This window comes from Photinus pyralis, unplaced genomic scaffold (assembly GCF_008802855.1).
Source record: "Photinus pyralis isolate 1611_PpyrPB1 unplaced genomic scaffold, Ppyr1.3 Ppyr1.4_LG7, whole genome shotgun sequence".
NCBI lineage: Eukaryota > Metazoa > Arthropoda > Insecta > Coleoptera > Lampyridae > Photinus > Photinus pyralis.
In genome coordinates this window covers 2,649,673-2,672,339 of record NW_022170738.1, presented here as the reverse complement: position 1 = coordinate 2,672,339, position 22,667 = coordinate 2,649,673, and the positions used below count along the sequence as shown (strand labels likewise).

Here is a 22,667-nt window from a genome sequence, read left to right as displayed (position 1 = left end):
TTGTCAATCGTTCATACGGGAAATAGCGATAGGTACACTCATTTCAGGGATTGTCCTATCAATAGAATTTTGAATGGGATTGTTATGCAGCATTGCACATTTATTGATTACGATTTACCTGCACAAAGACTAGGAAGTAGGTAGGTACATATTAACACGCTTTTTAGAACATCTATTTAACAGGAAAGTGAAGCAGGAATTATTAAATTGATGTTTTGTTATTATGATGCAAGTATCATAATTCATAATATTTTCTTTTATATCTGTAATGGGCACATCACGTACAAGTCGAGGTACAAGTATACCATACGCCCCTTAACAAGTGAAATTGCACATTTGTGATTCCAATTTACACCAAAAAAATTATACCTACTGATATTGAGGAAGATATCTTGCATTGGGTCAACACCCAAGCCCAACTTTAACCAGCTCAACCAAATCATTCAGTTGTGTTGTCACTTTCTTGTCATAGGTAGGTTTTTTAAGAGTGATGATTTACTCCTTTTTTAACTGAATTGTTGAATTCGGTATCGATAGATATTTGCAAGTCGCAATTTACCAGCACAAATGAATGTTTGATAAAATTCCAAGGATACGGCGAACAAAATCACTGTTTCATTTTTAAATTTTAACTTTCTTGAAAATGCAAAATCAAGAATTATACGTGTCTTTATAACACTTCACGAATTCCAAGTTAAATAGAGACGAAAATGATAGGACGAGAAACTATCAACAAACGTATCATCAAAAAGATGAGAATGTATATAGCCGAAAGGCATGTTATTGTACTTACCTCAATATGAATGGTTCATCTTTTCTCTTAGCTCCAATTTTTACGAGAATTTTTACGTAAAATGAAGAATTGAAATGTGCTGTCGTTGCGTTTTGTCCGTCCAGGTCCATCCGTCCGAGCGGTTCTAATCTACTTTTAGGGAATTCCCATAGAGTCCTGGAATGTTTGCCATAAGGTAGCGAGATAGCCTATACGCCTTGAAGGTGTGTCCGATGCCCATAAAATTTTGTTGTCTAAAGAGCGAGAGGGTGCGAATTAAAACAAATTAATTTCTACCAACCACACTCCTCCTCGACCACATATCGGTTATAATCCTCAAAGGAGGATTGCTGGAGGAGGATACTCTCAAAGGGCTATTCGGACGCCGGGAAAAAATATTTTATGGTGACGTCAAACCTTTAAAACCGAATATCTCGAAACAAAGGAATAATGAATCGCCTGGACGAGACATATTGCTGTGTAAACAATATCAATGTTTCAAATTATTCTGTTGGGTTCTTTATGTGTAAACACAAAGTGAGTATTGCGTTTCTAGTTGTATCCAAGTGGTTTGTTTTTTCTTGTGAAATATTATTTCCTAGAATTGTTACATGTAGGACAATTTATTGGTTATTGTTATGAATTTTGCTTTGTCAAAACATATAAGTGGCAGTTCAGTTTGCATTTATGGGCGATTTGATTACTTTTGTTAAAAGGTTGATATAATGTATTAGCGACAAGAATGCGTTTTAATGGGCCAAAACTGACTGATTTCCCTAGAAAAATGTTTTGAGAATGCCTCGTAAAAATGATACGTGACGCTAAGGAGGGATAAGGAACGTAGGCGGGATTGACTGTTGTTGTTGCTACGTGTCCGCTAATTGGATGAAGATTTTTGCAATTGTGTAAGAAGGGGGCCTTTTTTTCAATTTCGAGGCCTGGGTGTTGTTCGTTGAAAGCTTAGAAGACGCGCGTCTTGCGTTAAGTTTCGTGTTGTTTGTCAAGTAAAGTAAAGTTCATAACGGTTTAGTGAGGAAGTCAGCCGTGTTCGAGTGAAGGTTTTGAGAAGACGTGAAATTTGGGGGAAATAGTTTCATTGAAGTTATTCGTCGATTGTTTCGAACAGCCATCGTTTCCAGGGCGGACTGGCCCGTAGGTCATAATGACCCGTTGGAAATTTATAAGTATGTGCTGTATTTAGTTTCTTGCACTATTAATAAATTATTAACACGTTTCTCTCATTGGGGTTGATGTTAGGTTGTTCATTACAAAATTCTGTTTTTATTTAATTAATGAATTTATTATTTTTATTTTTATTTATTATTTTTTGTCGTATTTTGAAAGTGCTGAAACACAATTATAGGCGACGCGCCTCGTTTGGATTACCTTGTATTTGTTGTTACTTTTAATTATCAGCTGCAACTGCAAAAACTATATTCTAATTGATTTCGAGAAGGGAATACTTTAAAATGAAGCAAAAAATGTTTTTGTTGTGCACCGCAGAGCTCCCCCCCTCCCCCCCATCTTCATTACAGTAATACTTTAATGACCCGTAACCTATGCAATTCCACCTGGCCCGTAAGTACCCAGTCCGCCCCTGATCGTTTCATCGCTTTTGTGTTGGTTAGCCAATCAAATGTAATGCAGAAAAAATACGTTCCTTGGATCTCGAAGAGGAGAGACAAAAAGTGTAGTTCGCCAAGATTGTGAGTGCGTTAGTTCTTTATCGCAATTAGCGGTTGTTGCCCGGATTTTTGGAATTTAAACAGAAAAGTGTAAGTAGTGTAACATTGCATTAATTTGTTTAATTGTTGTCGGACCCTTATACGGGGTGTGTAAAATGGACTTTGGTATAGTCCATTTTGTTTGCTAGAATGTTGTGATTAATTTGATCTGTGTTTTTAGTTTTTAGTATAATTTTTGTCTGTGTTAATTCATGTAAATCGTGTGTTTATTCGAACCCTTTAACGATCCAGACGTCTGATGCATAATTATGATTAATTTTGTTGATCCGTACCCAAAGTTTATTTCAGATGTCTTCAAAATTTGTTTGAGTAATCATTTTGGAATTTAAGGAATTTGGTCGTGGTCATTATTTGCCGTAGAATTTTGAACTGGAAGTCGAGATTGAAATTTTTCCTTGTGCTGGGATTCTCCTGGGTAAATGTTAATAAGCGAGCTAGCTATGTTTAAGGTGTTTTGTGTATAGTTCATTTTGTCAGGGCAATCGCACACACCATTATTATTTGCTCGCCCAACGTGAGGCATTGCATTTATTTTTTATGAGGTCCAATGTTAAAAGGTCGCAATATCCATTGGTGAAGTCGAAGCGAATATCTTGAAAACAAAGTGCCGAAAGAGGGTACTCATAAAGGCCAAATGGAACGTCTGGACAAAACACATCTACTGGCGATATCAAAACTTTTAGTGCAAAGATCTACAGATCGGAATGTCCGAGGAGGGTACTCACAAAGAGCGGAAAGATCACTGGCAATTGGAAAACTTAATTGTGAATATGAAAAATGTAGAGTACCTAGAAAGAGAAAAACAACATTTCGGAGAATTTCTCTTAGGGCTTGATTCTTCTTGCATTATACAGTGCGTTTGGGATAAGAGGGTCACCTCAATATCTCTTTTATTTGGCGAGGTACGAAACATTTTTTTAAATATAATTTTATATGTGACATTATGATCTATCTGATCACATATTCAAACTTTTTAACGGACCGGAAATCGATGTAACCTTTGTTTTTCAAATGCAATGCCTATGTTTTTTTACGATATTTGAATAGAGCATTCAATTTTCTGTACGACAACATACAATGTGCATACCTATGGTTGATATATAAAAAATGGAGAAATTCGTGATTCAATCTTTAAAAAATGTATGAAATCTAGCATAAAATTCGGACTTGGAGGACGGAATAAAATGTAGTTCAGAACAGATAACAGTACTATTTCCATGAAAAAGACGGAAGCCAAGCTTGCAATTTTTGACGTCTTAAGTTCAGAATTTTCGTAAGTTTGATAAATATTTATGTTTTCTGATATAAAATAAAGTTTTGTATGATGCCCGACGATAAAAGGAAACTAACCATCTCAAAGACATCCTTTTATCGTCTTGTATAATACATAACTCTGTATTAGGTTCTTGATGTAAACTGAAAACGTTTTTAATTGTGAAAATCAATTGCCTAGTTTATGTTAAAATTGAAGGCCAATCCCGAGGTACAATTCCACCAAATTTAACGAGTTGAAGTCTGGGGGGGAAATGCTTGTTTCGGTCCCCTCTGCCACCTAATTTTATCAGTAGGTAGATCTACTGAAGTACTACACCTTCTATACATTTGTTACTGAGACGGGACAAATCCGCAGAAGGTGAAATTTCCGCAAGGGAGAAAATGCAGGGGGTTAGTCTTCCAAGTACAAATTTGGAGAGCAAATGTTCCGGAGACGGAGGGAGAGAATATTCGAGGACGAATGTTCCTGGAGGGAATTTATTTTACAAGAGACTCTTGTAGGCATAAATCTTCGGATGCTGATTTTGTTATAAAAGTAGAAGGGAGCACTAAGACTAAATAGACAGTTTCTTAGGGATCCAGCTTCTAAATGTAAATGTGGCAAGTTCCTGGTACATGTATGGGGCGGATGCAAATTTACCTGACGAATGTTCGGTAAATTTGTACCCTCTGCCCTGGAAAAATTCTTCTCCGCAGGACTACTTTCCCACCAAGAATGAACGAGGGAATGAATTTACCGGATCAAATTTTCATCGTATCACTCATTTCCGCGATTTTGCTATTTCCTCATACCTCCCGTATTACCTCTCTATAATATTAAGGGTATGTTTCGTCGTTTCCCATCGAAATTGGCGTCCAATGTCGTTTTTAATTAAATTTTAACTATAGATCGAATTTGTCGGACCTAAACAGAATGTTGAACTAAATCTCTGAAGATTCTGTAATCGAACTTGAATGTAAACAGCTGCTTGATGGAGAAATGTCGATAGGTAAAGATTTCATTTTAATTTTGAAACATAATCAACGAGTTGGAGATCAGGAATTCACGATCCACCTGACAATCTTTTAGTATCACATTACGTGCACCCATCGTAAATATAACAGCGTCAATGGCGTGTTTAGTTATGGGTGGATTTATAGAAAACGCACGTTTCACTTTAAATTATTCCGTTTGAATGACCTAAAAAAATGTGGCGGCACGCTAACCTCATATTTTCAAATTTCATCCTAAAGTTCAAGGGTGCGTGCCAGTTCAAATGAATTAATGTCTCTAACCCTATAGACAGTCCAACTTTTTTTGGAAGTATTTCAAATCCTTCTTGTGTACTGCATATAAAACGTCTGTGGAATCAAATGCATCTTCCAACATGCCACATGAAAAGAAGGCGATATGTGTGGAACAATATGTACAATGACACAATATAGTAAATGCCATCTTACATGTCGTACTTATAATGAAAGATAGCGTCATTCAACTGAGCAACTGAATATGAACGTCGCAACGCAAGTGTTCCATAAGAGACAAAAGCTAAAGGGCTTTTGTGACATCTTACAATAGGTTTAAAGACGCAATTCGATCAAGCGTGAAAAATGTTCGTTGTACACGTTGAATAATAAAAGTGGTTAATCTTGCAGGATGTGGTTTGAGACAATCTAAATAGAAAAAACTGTTGTTTTCGTTTAGTGCGTAGCATCTAAAATGCTGATAATGTATAAAAGAGTTGTATGTGATGTGATGGGCCAGACTTTGCAGAAAGCGATATAATGTATAAAAATAATTGCAGCATTAGTAGAGGTTCCATTCTAGTAGCACTAAGGACCCATGGAGACATGGGTGGACGAAAGACTTTTACCATAATACCTAGCATAGATGTGAATAACTGAGTGTCTCTGTAGCACCATTGTCCCCATTCGTTGGTGATATTACCACTTGTGGGTAATAATATGGTACCTATGAAACGTTTTATAATTGAAATATTCTTACATAGTAATTACTATGCGTTAATTGCGTTCATTATAACATTACATTGCTATCCATCATTACTTGAACGAGAACCTCATTAATCAAACCGTAATAGATAACTACACAGCCCAACAACGTTATGCTATTTGATGTATCCAATTCAAGACGATTCAATTGTCTTAACATCCAGAAGAATCTAAAATAATGTTAACTGTTAAAAGAACGCAACTCGTTAGACATACAGGGTCAGGTTATGTTTAACGAGCATCTGCCTTCAATGGTTGTCTTCCTTTATTTTTTACATTATGTATGGTTTGATTTTGTACTTCGAATTTTAAGGTCTTGATTGACGTCTGTCAGTGGAACAGATGGAAATAAATTTCCGTAACTAGATACTACTGCTAGAGCGTTCTATTTTTACATCGTGCCTGCAGGGAGGAAATTCTGCAAGCCTAGTTTACGAATACTACCTCCTGGCGGTTATGGTGGACTCTCTGATTTTTAGTAGGTGGGTACAGCCATTACGTTTCTCACTAAAATACAATTACAAACGCACAATATTTTGCTAGTAATTTTTATTTTTTTCTAAACTGCATGTCTAGGGTCGATTTCCAAAATATTGCGAGTGAACCCATAATATAAAAGGCATAAGTAAAAAACATAGAATACTATAAATACAATCAGTTCCTTTTCAGTTAATTCCATGATGTAATGAGGTGGTTGATTATGTTTTGAACTTTTCTATCTAAAAGAAATGATAATTAAAAGAAGAATATGAAAACGTTTAATACGCACCTGCTCGTTATTGTAGTACCAAATGCTTCGCCTTTCTTTTAATCCGCATTGTGTAATTTAGAATTTTCCACTGTCAGTCATAGTCATTATCCTGATGACAATAGGGAACTCGCGATTGTCAAATTTGATAAAGCAGAATTTTCCCACGGATTGTCTGACCCCTATACTCGTAATGTTGCCCGCGTTAAGTCAGATCCCCACCCTAATCTGACGTCGGTCGCCGACGGACCTGACTGTCAGAAACTTGAATTGAAGCCGGAAGAAATGGGTTCACGACAGTTTGAAAACTTTAAAAGAGAATATGTAAACTTGTGGACGATGAATGTGTTCCTAATTTAAATACCTACCTACAATATCCATTTGAACGTATTTTACGTATTGGAATTAAGCGCAGCGGTGGGCAAATCCATGGAACACCAATCAAAGCATGCGGCGCGGTATGGGTCCGAAAGTGACGTCACTACACCCGGCGAAAAAATCCGTTATCGATCAATCCTGTATTATATGTCATAATTTGCGCTTATTGTGACGTCATCACTAAGTATGTTTACATAGCTTCATGCAATCAATGGAAGAGAATACGTATGTAGGCGGCCATACAAGTGCTGCATTATGGGTAGGATACCCATTACATCAACGACTTGTATTGACCAATTACTAAAAAAAATTTTTGTAGTTATTTGTAACAGGTTGTCTGCGTCACGATTATTATTTGGACGTAAAGGAGAAATTTAAAAAAATCATTTCAATTGTTTTTTGAAATGATAAAAAATTTATAATTTGTGCGTAAGAAAAGACGAGAAGATTGATATATTACGCACACAACCAGACGATACCAGGGAAACCCTCTTCGGGACAAAAACCCTGACATAGTCCACACAAATACTCGAACTAAATTAACAAAGACAACAAAATCAAAAGAAAACCCACAATTGTGCATGAATAAAAATCAGGTCACGAATTTCAAGATTCTAAGAACGTCATCTTTTTTCCAAAAACATCAACGTGTATCCTTCCAGCTGGTTGTTGAACGTTGCAAGGGCGATAAACTTTCGCCTAACTTGTTCGTCGATCTTCCTGTTTTCATCCTGGTAAAAATCGAACCACAGCTTTTTTACCAAAGTGAAGACGCGTTGCTTTCGGATCTCTCCACGAATTTCAAAACATCGCAGGCGCCGTTCACCAGCCATTTTGTTGACTTCAAATCTTGAGGTTACTATCTGGAAAACGCAAAAAAACATGCGAATCATCTTCCAAATTAATTATTAATGGGACTAGGTCTTCTCGGCCAAACTTTACTTCTCCGTGCATCGAATCTAAAATAATGTTGTTGGTATGTTCTACACTGCGTTTCCAGATATCAGGTGTAACTGCATTAGTTTGTTGTCACATACCTAAACAATCTTCACAAAATTCCCCATATATTTTCGATGGGATTGAAAAGGCAATGGTAGGGAGACAACCGTAGTACCGCGTGTCCATTTTCTAATGCAATCTCATCAGCAGCATACCGTTTTGAAGGTTTGTATCTGAAATAACAAATTTATAGTCTCGAAACTAAAAGTTACTACGAATAAACTAAGCTGCAAGGTGCTAATATTTGTTTTTTCTTACTTTTTCTTGGTAAATCTGATGGCATATTTGGGTTATGCAATGTTGGGTGCAGAATATCCCAGTGAGATGTATAGTTATTGTTCGTTATGAAACTAACGGATTTTTTATCGTTTAATGTAGCAAAACGCGATAAAATAGGGAATGACAATGGAAGCAAACAGTTGTAAAATGTGACGTGTCGTAATGTAAACGTAAACTACCACAATTTTGATTAACAGGTAACCTGAAAACACTGAAACTGAAATGATTTTTTAAAATTTTGTTAATAATAATAATAATACGTTGGCATTACAATGCTCCCCAAAAACAGAATGGATGACGTGCGCGCAAACTAAGAAAAATCCTACTTTAGTTATTTTGTCCTCCAATATCCCACTACTACCGTTAATTAGTGAGTGACGTGACTGTGCTTAATTGTAATTTATAATTTGTTGTAACACGACAAATTCAACTGCAAATTTTAATTTGAATGGAGCACGCAGTAGAATTGCTATCAACTGATCTAAGCTACTGAACTATTTACACGAGATCTATACGATCAACGTCCGTGGTTTTAAGAAGTAAAGTAAACTAGCGTTTTCCTTTTTTACATTTTTGAGCGAAGAAATTGTTACATTATTTTTGTTTTGGACAACACGATAAAACTTTAATCAAAATCTACAGTTGGGTGTTTCCAAGAGTTCAAATTCTGACGTTCTTAGTGTATAGGAAATATGTGACAAAATTGCAACAAATTAATTAAATTTCAGTGACAATTCAACTCATGTATAAAAAATCGCATAAGCCGCAGTGCAATTGTCACTTTGACAGCGGCAAAAGTTACCTGCATCTTTTCCAGCGACAAATGCACTATAGACTTAGACCATATAGTACATGGACTGCTAATTGTAACTAAAATATGGTCAAGGACATCGCCTGGGTATGTGAGTTTCAGGGTAAACGAGTCTGATCGAAGTTGTCCGATTAGACACGATTTGAAACTGTCAACCTATAAATTAACAAACGTCAATTGATTAATCGCCTAGATATCCCAAAAAAAAGCAAACTTATTCTTATTTGTGGACGTATAGCAAATAATGAAGAGTATTTAAAGCTTCCCGTACTACGCGGGTAATATAAAGCTGCTCTTTACGCGATTCGAGTGGTGTTCATACGGCTTTAGTTTACCCTGAGATTCACATACCCACGACTACAGTGCCCTCTATCCGTGACCACCCATTTTGTATTGAAAGCATAGGGCGAATAGCAGTCCATGTACTATATGGTCTAAGACTATAGACCATTCGCACCTTAGTATGCAGTATGGGGCTTATGGAGAAACAGTACATGCTTGCCAAACTGATTATAGGATCGATTACTGCACCGTAAAACGGTAGTTTAGACACTCTTTATTACTTTTTAACCTAACCTCAGAAGTCAAAAAGGTAAATTAATAACAAGTTGTAATTGTTTGTCAAATGTGGCCGAGAACAGCTTGTATTTATTAAGTCCCCAAAAATTTACAAATGTACAGTATACATATTAGTCACTGGAATCGTGATTGACATAATGTTGCCAATTTTGAACCGTAACTTGTGAATAACCCATTTTTATTAATTCTTCCATGTCCTTTATTTTAAATGTTTTGTTATTCATTTTGACATGATGTTTAACTTGAGCCCACACCATTTCAATGGGATTTAATTCACAATGGTATGGAGGTAAACGGAGAATCTCGTAACCTTTTTCTTGTGCAATAACATCAAGCTTATTTTTGTCGTAGTGATGCCGAACATGCGCAACAGAAGCCAGTAGGTCTCGTTTTAATGGATTTTCTAACCAATCGGTACATTTTTCTCAATCGGTACAGCCAATCTATAATGTGTTCTTTTCTCCACGACATTGTTGGTATCTTCTCCAACTTTCTACTGTGGTACGAGGCATTGTCAATAACAATGACTGAATTCGGTGGCACATTTGGTAGAAGCTGTTCAAAAAACCACTTTTCATAAGTGTCTGCATCCATTTCGTTGTGTGCATCAGCAGTGTTCTTTTTGCAGAGAAAAGTCAGTTCCGCGCCCGGAATAAAACCATTATCACCACCAGCATGTACTAACGCAAAGCGAGGCCCTAGACCAGTGGGTGATTTTAAACCTGTACTGAGTCCTTTGATGAATGCCTGACGATTGCTTTCAACGGTGGTGTCATGCCACGCCCTGCTCACCGAATGACCAATGTTAACCCATGACTCATCCGTATACACAATATTTTTACCTAAAATATAAATATTATGTAATTTGCAATTAAATATAATAAAAAGATTAAGCACCTTCTTCTCTCAACTTCCTGATGCGACGTAGGTATTTATGTCTCCATCGTATAATATCATCCCGTTCAATAAGGATACTCTTGCGGCCAACCTTCTTAAATTCCCATATCTTTCAAGAGATTGAATAATGTGGTGCGTTTAAAGTTGGGTAGATCGTTATCGTCATTTACGGAAGCTAAGATGCTGTTCATAGTTGGTGGAATATTTGTAATGAAGAAGTTATGCACTTTACGTCTACAAGAACACTCAAAGTTACCTTGTATATAAAGTACGAGATGGAGGCGTTCTTAAAAGAACGATTTTTAAAGCAATGAGACAATAAAATGTGTTAAATACGAAAGACAAAAACGAACCACACACGTAATGACAATACAAGAAGATTTGACGTTATATTTTGTTTTAAAGCTTAAATTCAATCATATGTAAGTTTGGCATCATTGCGGTAAGGAATAAGGATAGCGTTATTGAAGAATGACGCAAATTAGTAAAGGAGGGATATAGTCCATAAGACCCCATACTGCATACTAAGGTGCGAATGCTCTATAGTGGTTTTTTCACTTATTCATTTTCGAACCAATAATCGCATTATCCTTTCCCATATGACTAGTTTGACGTCTGTCAATAATTGATTAATTTGGTGAATTTCTTGTTCGTTAAATTGTCCTGCCGAATTACACTCGAGGTTTGTATTTAAACCGAGTAAATTTGGGTTGTGGCAATTCAAATCTGTTTCCTTTTAGCAATTGGACTCGAAAAACTGTCAACCTAAAAATGCTCCACCTGCGGTGTCGCATTTTTATTAGTTGACAGTTTTTCTCGTCTAATTACTAGGCAACAGATTTTCATTACCTAAACAACCCAAATTTACTCGGTAAAATACAAACCTCTTGTGCAATTATAAGTGATAATTATTATTTTTTTTGTAAATTACCCACTGTGCAAGTTTTTGGTCAGCCCATTTTCTGGCTTCATAATAAAGGAGTATAAATTGTGTATAGCTCTTGTGCAGATAAACCGGATTTTTTTAAAAACCAAAACCAATACACTCTCCACCCCTTTATTGAGATATTCACACTTCACTATAGATGTTCCATTTTCCCTTTGCGAGTACCTTATTACCCTCCGACACCTTATTACCGAGATACACACGCTTAAAATTCGGCCAGACCAATAAATACATATCGTCTAAACGTTTAATTAATTCGCTGTCCTGCCATTCATTTAATGAGAAATTCGCGCTGAAAGTTTGTCGTTACCAATGGACATGTCTAATCCAGGCGTCCCATTTTCCTTTTGTGAGTACTGATGTCGTCCGATACTCCGTTTTTAGGGGAATTATTTTTCTTTCGAAAAATGTGATGGTTTTGTCCGTCTGTTCCTCGTCTAACTTGAGAACAAAAACACACAGCGATGTCAAACCTTCGCCGATCGATTTCTACGAGATCGAGAATCAGTGCTTTTGAACATGAGCCGGATTAAAAGTCTGCGAGCTGAGTGGCAAAAAATTCCCCTAATGAAAATCGTATGCGATTCTTCGTATCTTGTTGAGATGTGAGGTTACTCCATCTCGCAAAAGGATCGAAGAGGAAGTCGGCGATTGGTAGGAATTAGTTACTTTCCATGAGGTCAGCATAGCCAAGCTTCAATTATTAGTTCCTCGTTCTCGTTTCACTTTTTTCACAAAGAAATTCAACCATACAAAAAAAAAACATTGTGGCGGACAGGGTACCAATTCCAAATAGAGAAGTAAGTTGTTTTGCACCATGCACTTTTTATTACTTTCTAAAGCAACACGAAGGAAATCATGGTGAGAGAACAATTTAAAGATCTCCTGGCAAAAAAATTCATGGCCATAGAACAATTTTCATAATATATAATCAAATAATCCCAAAAGTGTGAGATTTACAGTATTTGTATTACATATTTTATTTACAAATAAGCTTAATTATTGTTCTGGTTGACGTATTGTAGGTCTATTGTTTATAATGACTATAATTCACACAAATTAGCCTAAGTACTGCGTATTATTTTTTGGCAATGTTATCGCACGTGCTTGTAGAACTAATTCTATTTGCTGGTTCTCTTTACCTGTATATCCTCATTCATCTTGTTTACATGAAAATAATAATTAGGTACTTAATTCATTACCTATATTTAGTTCTTATCTTAACTCTTTCGTTTTTCACTCTGTATAATATCTATTCCTCTCAAATACTTCATTTCCATGGCATGTCCTTTGCTCTTTACTCTGTAGCGCCGTTGTTAATTTTTAAGTTTCAAATCTCGTACACATTTCAATCAGTTTTTCTAACTTCCACTTCCATATCTTAGAACTACTTTGATATAAATGTATTACTTAGCTTAGTCTTAGTGGTCAGTCTTAATCCACAGTAGACCCGCGTGGCACTGATAATTCTGTCGTTTACTTCTTCTTCCATATACCCCTTTCTATTTATTAGCACGCCTGTGCCCATCCTCTTCTTCGTTAGTTCTGCTCCCCAACGTCCTTAGGTCAACGCTGTCAAATGCCTCCTCTCAATCCCAAATTGAGGTGAATTTTTCATCTGTGGCGGAGATGGAAATTACCTTAGGCCAGTTCCGAGCATTCTACCGGCTACTCCGAATTAGGTTTTCCTGCAGTTTTCCTAATTCGTAAGGTAAATACCGGAGTAGTATAGACCATCTTAAGACCTTCTGCAGAGGCACCTCTAAATAGCATTATGCGGGTCACTCTGTAATTGGGCGTATGCCTGTTGAGGGCCCAAAACAAGAGAGGGATAATAAAATAAAAAATAAAAAAATAAAAAAAAATAAATTGATAAATAAGTATACTCCTTTATTTGTCTCTAAAGTTTTCTCTGTCACTATCACCTCTCCAAATATTGTTTTCACTTTTCTTTCTTTATTGCCTGATTCCACCACCTTATTTTGTTTTTATTTTTGTTTATCAGTATCGTTTCGCACACATCTTTTGCTATTAAATTGCTGCCGTATCTGATCGGTTATCATCTTGCTCCATACATTTCAAAATCAATACAGATAAAATACCCCTATGAAGCTCGGTGACTAAGTACGCAATTTAACTATTATAAACATTAGTTACGGGGATGTGAATGTGAATTTGATAAAGAATCCACCTGCAACATTTCATCATAATCAGGCCATTCGTTTTCGAAATATTGTGCTAACGAACAGACGGACAGACACTGCAAAATGATGTACTCGCTAGGAGCTCGTTAATAAGGAAGGCTAAAACGTAACTAACTCAATTTGTCCAGTTTGGAAAGTTGAACGCCCTTCAATACGTTTCGATCGTTCTGCATTAAAGGTAAATGGCCTTGTTTGTATTTTGTATGTCTATCTGCCTGTTTCGAATAAACCTTCCTAGATGAATTATCTGCGTTGAGTTTTGGTTATGGATGTTTGTAGTTTTATTTAGGTAATATTCAGTATTCAAGAAAAAAAGTGAACAGGATGGGGTTTAATGGGAAAAACTTTCAAAATTAAGGGGTGAATAAAATATCCTGTAAAATATTGTTTCAATAATTAGAAAATAATGCTTACCTACTTCTCGAGATATTCGAAAAAATGCGAAATATCGTAATTTCGTTATGATTTTTAGCGCAATTTTTCAGAATCGAAATAAATTGGTTTGTATAAACTATAAATTTCCCGTGCGACTCTTTTTCGAGATCAGTGAGCGACGGGGCCCGAGGGGGGGGGGTGCTGTTTATGAAAATAAAACTAAAACGTGCATAACTTTTACATACGACAATCAATCGGTCTCAGATTTTTCACAAGCATGCCTTTAGCGGTGCCAAGTAAAATTTTTGAAAATGGGAGGGAGGGGTAAACACACGTTCTATCGTTCATTGTATGCTAATGAAAGGTCTCATCACAATAAATTGGTTTGTACAAACCAGGGCCGCCGATAAGGGGGGGAAGCCGGGGCATTTACTCCCGGGCCCGGTCATATTCTGGGGGCCCGGCCAAAAGAGATTTTGAATTGATTTTCGATTGTATTTTTTAACAGAAATCTGCATATGCATATAATAATAATAGTTTATTGACCAACAGAACGCATCCATTTACAGGTCAACTTAAATATATATAGAACATATAAAGCATTGTGCATTAATAACAAAAGAAAATTGAGAGAAAAAAAAAAAGAAAAGTGAAATTTATATATATCTCTATATGAGAGAGTAGAATATAAAAAAATGCACAGCAGAAGATTTAAAAAACCACACCATTGAGCAAAATTTCCTAATTACGATTTACGTCACAGTGGCAGAAGGCTCGCTAGGCAAAAAACAGTTTGAGATTGACTATGGGTCAAGATCGTTAGATAAATCTCGGCACCTTAGCTCTTGAAGCTCAACTTGCTAGAGAAATTAATTTTGAGCGAGTGATATTCACTTTTGCTAATAAGAAAATTAAATCGTAATTTGGTTATTTGAATTCTAACAATTCATAACAAATTATGAAAATTGCTGTGTCTGTATGAAAATTATTCAAATGTTCTCCTTTCAAATCCAAGTAGTCAAGATTGAAAATGTCTAGTTTAAGATAAGGGTGATGGACAACAACAAAATTTCAATTATAGGGGCCCGGTCAAAAAATATTCCCGGGGTCCGTCGAGGCTAACGGCGGCCCTGTACAAACTAAAAGCTTCCCACGCGACTTTTTTATCAGATCAGTAGATGGCGGACCGAGAGGGGGGGGGGGAGGAAGAAATTAATTTTATCTTTCATGGCATTCTAATTAGAGGTCTCCTCGAAAGAAACTTTTTTCTATCAACTACCGCCCTTCTTCTGATTCCTTGTTTAAAGAGGGGGTAGGGGGCGAACTGATTTTATCCTTCATGGTACTCTAATGAAAGGTCTCAACGAAAGGAATTAATTTCTACCAACCATAGATAAAAATCGATGAGGTCGTTTATGACCATATTCATTTTATTTAAAAAAGTTGATTTGTTTGTTTTTATACAATTAAGTTAAACATGGTCAGTTAAACTTATTAATGAACCTCTTATATGTAGATGCTTTATATGTTAAATTAATGGTAACATGAAAAACCGACATAGTCACGTATTTGTTACAATTGTTATTTTTTTATCCAAGAACTAACGCAAATGAGCATTCGATAGAAATCGAAATGGTTTATCACTATGAAGTATGAATGAATGAATTTGTTACAGATATTAAAGCCGACATGAAGGTTTAATCCGGATAAATTATAAAGGAAGTGTTATAAATAATAATGAATCTAATTAGTTCTTTTATCTAGATTAACTTCAATTTAATTCATGTGATTGGATTGCTATTCATAGACTATTCTTCCTTAATTATTCCACTTTCATTTATTAAAGAATTTATTTTTGAACGATTTTTATAATAGACACATTGCATGAACCGCATTTCTCTTACATAAGACTTAGAAATTATAGCACATTCTTCTTTCCATCTCGCAAAGTAATAAAATAGTTAGTTACTATTAATTAATATGGGAAATTTTTGCCTTTCAATTACGAGTGTTCTCTGTGACGTACCTACTGAAACGTGATTCACGGGAAGAGCTTGGCGGGTCTTTAAACTCGAGTCGACCTTAGAGCCTTCGGCAAGATGAGTGGACTACCTTGGAAGGTCATCTCATCACTGAAATATGCACGTGAAACATCTACCCACGTCGTATTTTGTACACAATAAAATGAAAAGTAGCCTTGTTTTTTAAACGATAAAGTTATCTAAATGTGCGTCACGTTACTCAAACAGTTCTAACGGTTTCTGGGATTAGTAGTTGCCATTGTGCAGCTTTTTTCAGGAGAATCCCTCTACAAAACTAGTTTTTCTGCTTCTATTTAAATATTTAAGTTCTTTGGGGCATTTTCTAAACTATTGAAAATTTGAAAATGCTGCTAAAATGTTACCTATAGGTACCCGCTTCAGTTCAGACCACAAAATGAACATAAGTACCTAACATTTACGAAGAGCGGATATGTTTTCGTAGTACCAACAATCTACAAATATTTACAAGTTATAAAGATTAAGTTGTTTTTACAGCGGTTTACCGTACGGTATACGGCAATAGATCCAAACAATAAAATTTGCAAGTTCAAACTTTCTTTCTCCTGTATCTGTCTAAAATTAAACTCATATTGCAGAATTTACCACCTTTATTTTGGGTAACTCTAATGGATTTCCAATTTTGTAACCAATCACACCAATTACAATGTTAAAAATGAACTGAAGTTGGCGAAAAACACATGAACCTTTTCGTGATTTCCACTTAGCACTTAACATTTCGTTCACCTAACTCTTTATGCGACCTTATTATATACTTTTATGTAAATCGATGTCGAATGTGTTGGGAGATAGTAAATGTTAATAGGTACCTACTATGGTTGTCACTTTAAAAAATAAAAACTTAAATTTCTATGTCACAAGATATAACGAAACCCCATAGAAACTTCTACACTATACTTCGATATTATCAGATTAGTTTCTCATTTCACTAATTTTTCAATTCCTCAATCTCATTCAGTGCATTGAATATTTTTACTATTTTCAATCCTCTTTGGAGTTTGCGATAGTTTGTTTTTGAGTAAGACCAACTACTAAGGCCTGTTAAAGAGTGTTAGAAGCTCAATTGTACTCGAAAGTCTCAAGAAAACTCCAAAAGACTCGTTTTTTGACTGTTGGAAACTTTTGGAACCACTTGGAGGCTTTTAAAAAATTACACCTCTAAAAGGTTCTTGGAGACACTTGATTTCTAAAGCATCTTAGTGAGCTCGTTAGTATTTTCTGAAGGCTTTAAAAGTTTAGAAGGTGCAAAATGGCGTTTGAAAATTTTCATATGGTATTAAAGGCATATAATTATTATAATTAGATTCATTTCAGTGGGAAAACATCCAAAGCAAAAGACGCTCCAAGACCGAGAGAGCTATAATAAAGTAGTCTGGTACCACCTTGGTCTGGTACTGCTGATTTTAATGAATAATAGGGCCGTTTGGAATTGTTTCGTATTTATATAGTACCTACGCACGGAAAATGAAATTCAAAGTTGGTTTTTCCATCGACTGTTTCTTTTTTAAAAGCAAAAACTTACGAGACATCCACAAGTGCCGAGCAAAGAGATCCAAATCATTTAATTTTTCCAACACTTGAACAAGAATAATCGCTGCTGTTCCAGAATTTATTTCATTAAATACGACATCACGATAACTAAAATAGAGTGCATCTCCAACGGAACGTGGGTGTCTGGGTGTCTCTAAAGAAAGAGGCATAAGAAAAATTGGGGAAATGTAAACAGATGTATATTCAGGAAATGTTCCAAACAGGACGCACAAAGCGAACAAATCCTAAACTATTTAGAAAGATCGGTGACGTGTGAATATCTGCCACCTGTCTCATTATTTTGTCATTTTGATAGGTAGTGTACAAAACAAACATATGATGTGATCATTCAGTACAATGATCCGAAATAGAATTAAACATCCGTAATGACTTTTAACTTTCATTTTCGAGTAAGTACTTTTTTGGCAATCGCTACATTGTTCACATTTCACGCGAGTGTTTGAACTTTACAAAACAAGCACTGCCTTACATGGACAGTTGCTCGTTTCGTGAAATACTCTGTATGGAATTGCGGCTGAGATCTGGTATACACAGCTCGATTCAAAATTGGAGTGACGAGTGAATCATGTGTGATTTTAAAATGACTCCACGGTTAAAATACGACTAGGTGGGAAGATCACATCATTGCCGCATTCTAAAAAGTACAAGTACATGCAAACTAAAAAGAGGCCAAATTATTGTATTTATAAACTTGCAAAGTAAATCGCAACTTTCACATTTATATCGATTCCCAGGTCGCTTTATATTGTATTGCCTCATGTGTAACACTAATACTCAATAGAGCCGTATCGTTTACAAGTTATTGACCATTGGCGACTTACGTAGACGGAATAATTGCGTTCGTACGGTACTGTACTTAAAAAAACGGGGTTAAGCAAGGGCGACAGACAGGATTGACAACTGCACTGCACGAGTGGAAAGAATTTCCCAGAGGCTAGTGTCCAGAAATACGCATCTAAGCACGCAGATGTAATTAGTTTTCTTCTTTTTACATTCCAGAAAGGTTAGAAATATTATCGTCTGACGAAGAGCGCGGGTAAACTAAAAATATTCCTGAAAGGCATTCGAAAAATTTTATACGCTTTTAATACTCTTTCTTTTTTAAATAATGTAACCTTTTCCGGATCAACGCGTGTGGTTGCGGTTGCGAGTATACTCTCACTACTGAAAGAAAAGGACGTGTATTACACGCACTGTATTTACTAATTTGCAGCGGAAGTTGGAATTCTGTCTGGGAAACTGCAGGTTTACGAAGCTTTCGCAAGAGTATTACCATTCATGACTGGCGATTAGGATTTCGTCTCGTGTGTAGTTTCTCACGTCACCACCGCAGTTCCTCTTCAAGAACTGAGCATTTTTAGCATAACACAAAATTAATATGCAATGAGTATGCCTCTTGGGTTTCTACATCTCTCCAGCCGAATGTGAGCATTTGAGCAAACAATTTATGGTGACAGTACGTACTGCTATTCGCGAAGCGCATGGGCAGCAACGGGACAAACTTACCTGTGAGGGATAAGAAGAAGATGAATGTGAACGAGAAATACCTCTTGGTGGCAGCGACAAAAGGTGACGACTTTGAGAAGAAATCTAGAAGCACCTACCAAACTCTCACGAACGCAGCCAGGAAGCTATATCAAGCAAAAAGTAAACATGAAGCTATACGTCGGCAATGAACAGAAAATATATGCGCCAAAGTGACCGAAATTGTCTGCAACCCCATCACGGTGGCATTTAGCATTAAAAGTAGAAATGCTAGGACCAATGAGGGAGCAGAGGCGGTCTCAATCATTATTGAAGAAAGGAAAAACTATACTGACCTCCTGAATGGTGCGCGAAAAGCCCTTGGACGACAAAAGAGAGAGACTCTCTTAAAGGGTTACAAAACACAAAAGATAGTGATGGATAAGGACCTGGGACAGGTTCAAGAAAAATTGAAAGGGGCTGTGCCCGAGTCAGAGCAGATGGTAACTACTGATAAATGGGCCTCACGATGGCCAGATTCCAGTGGCCATAATTCTTGAAAAAATGCGCGAAAAATGCATGTCCTAAAAAAAACGACATATCGAACTTCAAAACTGAGTCAGAGGAGAAAAAGTTGACGAGAAAGTGTCGATTGTTTATAATTCATAAAAATCGCTTCAAATAAATCGAATGGAAATTAGCGAATTCCGTTTTTTCTAGTGAATTCCGTTTTTCCCAGTTATCTCCGAAAGTGTTCGGAATTTCTTTACTTTTTAAATAAGCATCATTACAATCCATCCCAAAATAAACAACTTTGCCTCCATGTAATCCTCCAATTTGGGACACCCTGTACATGTGAATTTGTCATTGAAGAGACGTTGAAGCAAATCCCCCCCCCCCTCCCCCCACTTGGCACGCTCGATATTGACTGATATATGATAACGAAAACTCAGCTTATCGAATGTAAATAGATCGGCATACTATACGCGAAAGAGCACAGTGTCACATCAACGAAAAAAGAAGTTTTAAAAAAAACCTATGGACCTGACGCTAGAAAGAGATTGGAGTTGTGGGGGGGGGGGGGATAACTGGGGGTTGCCCGACCCGAAATGGAAAGGCCACTGGGTGTTGCCCGACCCGAAATGGTAAGGCCTCAGCTTCGCCACTGGAATATCCGCTTCCTAGTGATAGCCTCTCCGCCGGTATTCCATTAGTTTCCGATGCCTCCATCCTCTGATCTCGTTTCCTTTTTTCTTGTTTCTCCCTTCCTTATTGTTGTCCTCTCCCTGCCTCCCTTCTGTCTCCTCCGCCTCCTCCTCCACTTGGCAGCTTGTGCTTATTTCTGATTCTTCCTCCACCTCCAGTACTCGTCTGTTTCTTTCTTCATTTTGTGTTTGCCTCTGCTCCAGACATATTTGTTTGAAATTTGAACCAAAGATTCTTCTAGTAAAAGCCAACTTATCACATATTTTAAACATCAGGGGTGCGCATGCGCAGACTGAAGTTTCTTATTTAAGAGAATATTTATGCTTTCACTTATTTTCCTTTGTACACATACATAGGCCGTTATATGACCTTTTGGGAAGTACTGATCATTTCATGGAAAATGCGCTAAGTTACTCGCCCTAAGGTAAAAACCTTTTTTTCATTTTTTTTAAAATGTTATAGCACATAAGAGAGTGCGTATTTATTTTATTGGTAATTTATAGCGGCAATGTGGAATTTATTGCTGCACCCATTTGAGATTTTTTTAAAGGGAGTGCATGACCTGCAAACGGGTAAAATTTATTTAAACTCGAAATAAATTAGGACAGTTTTATTTCTAGCTTATTGCTAACAAATTACACACTCATTCAACATTAAACCCGCAGTGGGGCAATAACTTCTTTTATGACAAATTACTGTTCTGTTAGGGGTAAGTGGCCTCTCCCACCATCTCAATTTAATTAAAAATTTATCACTAATGCAATTCATTCAAAACTTGTAGTTTTTATTAAGCAAATAAACAAATTGTTTCCAACGATACATTATCAAAATCTATTGTAATTTATTTATTTCAGCTAATTCTTGAAAAAATCTACCAAATAGGCAGAGCAATAAATGCCACACTGCAGCAGTAAATTAGCAATAAATAAGCTCTTTATTATGTGGAATTACATTTAACCAAATACTGAGGGTGCTAATAAATTAACGGACATGGTGTATCTTTTCCTTCTATATCACGGGCGCACATTTACCTAATGAGCCATAATTTACTTTCCCTAATTTAAAACGTTGTGTAAACGCTTTTAGCAGTATGGCATCTTTGTTATTAATTATTTCAATTTATCCCGCTCGCTCATACCACGCCCTTCCAATACATTAAACGAGCTATTCCGTAAAATATTACATAGTAGGTAACTTGCTTCATTTTAAAGTATGTCTAAATATGTCCTTCGGGATTATTTAGCGCACTTGTACCGTAACCTTTTCCAACCGGTGTATGTAAATAAATACCAAGAGTTCAACAAAATGTCTAAACTATTATTACATCTGCATGCGGTCGTTGTTTATTATAAACTTTTGTTTTATGTTGTAAAGATCAGTCTCGGATTCGCGTCTTTTAACCTGCAAAACAGTAGAAAGTGGTATAATATGCACGGAATGGCACAATATTATGCAACGAGTTATTAGGCAATTTAGTTGTATAAATGCATTTTGATGTCTTTATTTACCTACTAAAGAACGTGAAACTTCTTCGATACACTTTTACTTCTTGTGGTTCGCAATAGCACGATTGACCGCAAGAATGGCTTAGATTCTTACGTTGGAAAATAATGCCTAACTTTTTTTGTTAATTAAGAGAATAACACGGATTATAGTTAATTAAGTATACTTATTTTGGTAGCACCACTAGCAGAATATAATTACACTTTAGAACTTTTTTGTATTCGAATTGTTTATTTAATAGATTCACCAATGTGTGATTTATAATTAGAAGACTACTGGCCCTAAGCAACTACCTTGTGGAACACCAACATTAACGAGTAACATCTTGTTGACATATAAAGGGTTTAGTTTAATACCTTCAATGAGCTGTCACATGCTTCAATTTCTTTGAGGGAGATCAAACCTAATTATATGAGCATATTTATTCAGCTTGGAACGTCCGTTAGTTATCATTTCCAAAATTCCATTATCACAGCAATTATTCTCATTGCACCAAAAAATAACAGGAGAAACTATCATGAAATTAATAACCGTGCCCATCGTCTCCGATGCATGGACGCGAGGTCGTTATTAAACACTTAAAGACACATCAGAATTGCCTCAAGGATAGGCGATCATTAAAAGAATTAATGTTTCCAAAAAATATAAATTTAAACATTGGAATGCACTTTACGATACCGAGAATAGGCACGGGAATCACGACAGGGTGCGGTACTCAATTATATCAATTGTCCAAATAAATTATCCTCCAGCCAGCTGTCTCTTGTTCAGTTTTCAGTCATTCTACGTTTATTATTATCTATTATAAAATATCCTTCACGGATCAGCTGTTAATATCAAACAGATGCAAATGGAATGCCGTACGTGTAATTGGAGACACGCTCCA

At 36.3% G+C, this 22,667-nt stretch overlaps 1 long non-coding RNA gene across 4 annotated transcripts; it reads right to left on the bottom strand.

Moving 5' to 3' along the window:
• Positions 1 to 5,796: 5,796 nt before the first annotated feature.
• On the bottom strand, positions 5,797 to 8,651 carry LOC116175916. 4 transcript variants are annotated; one of them, XR_004146389.1, is made up of 7 exons: positions 8,446 to 8,651; positions 8,165 to 8,387; positions 7,481 to 8,079; positions 6,898 to 7,207; positions 6,551 to 6,837; positions 5,998 to 6,500; positions 5,797 to 5,951 (listed from the first exon to the last, which is right to left on the bottom strand). It is a non-coding gene; the product is annotated as an uncharacterized LOC116175916 (long non-coding RNA). The 4 variants fall into 4 exon arrangements; XR_004146388.1 differs by having other exon boundaries at positions 6,898 to 7,866; positions 7,945 to 8,079; XR_004146390.1 differs by having other exon boundaries at positions 6,898 to 7,770; positions 7,945 to 8,079.
• Positions 8,652 to 22,667: the final 14,016 nt, after the last annotated feature.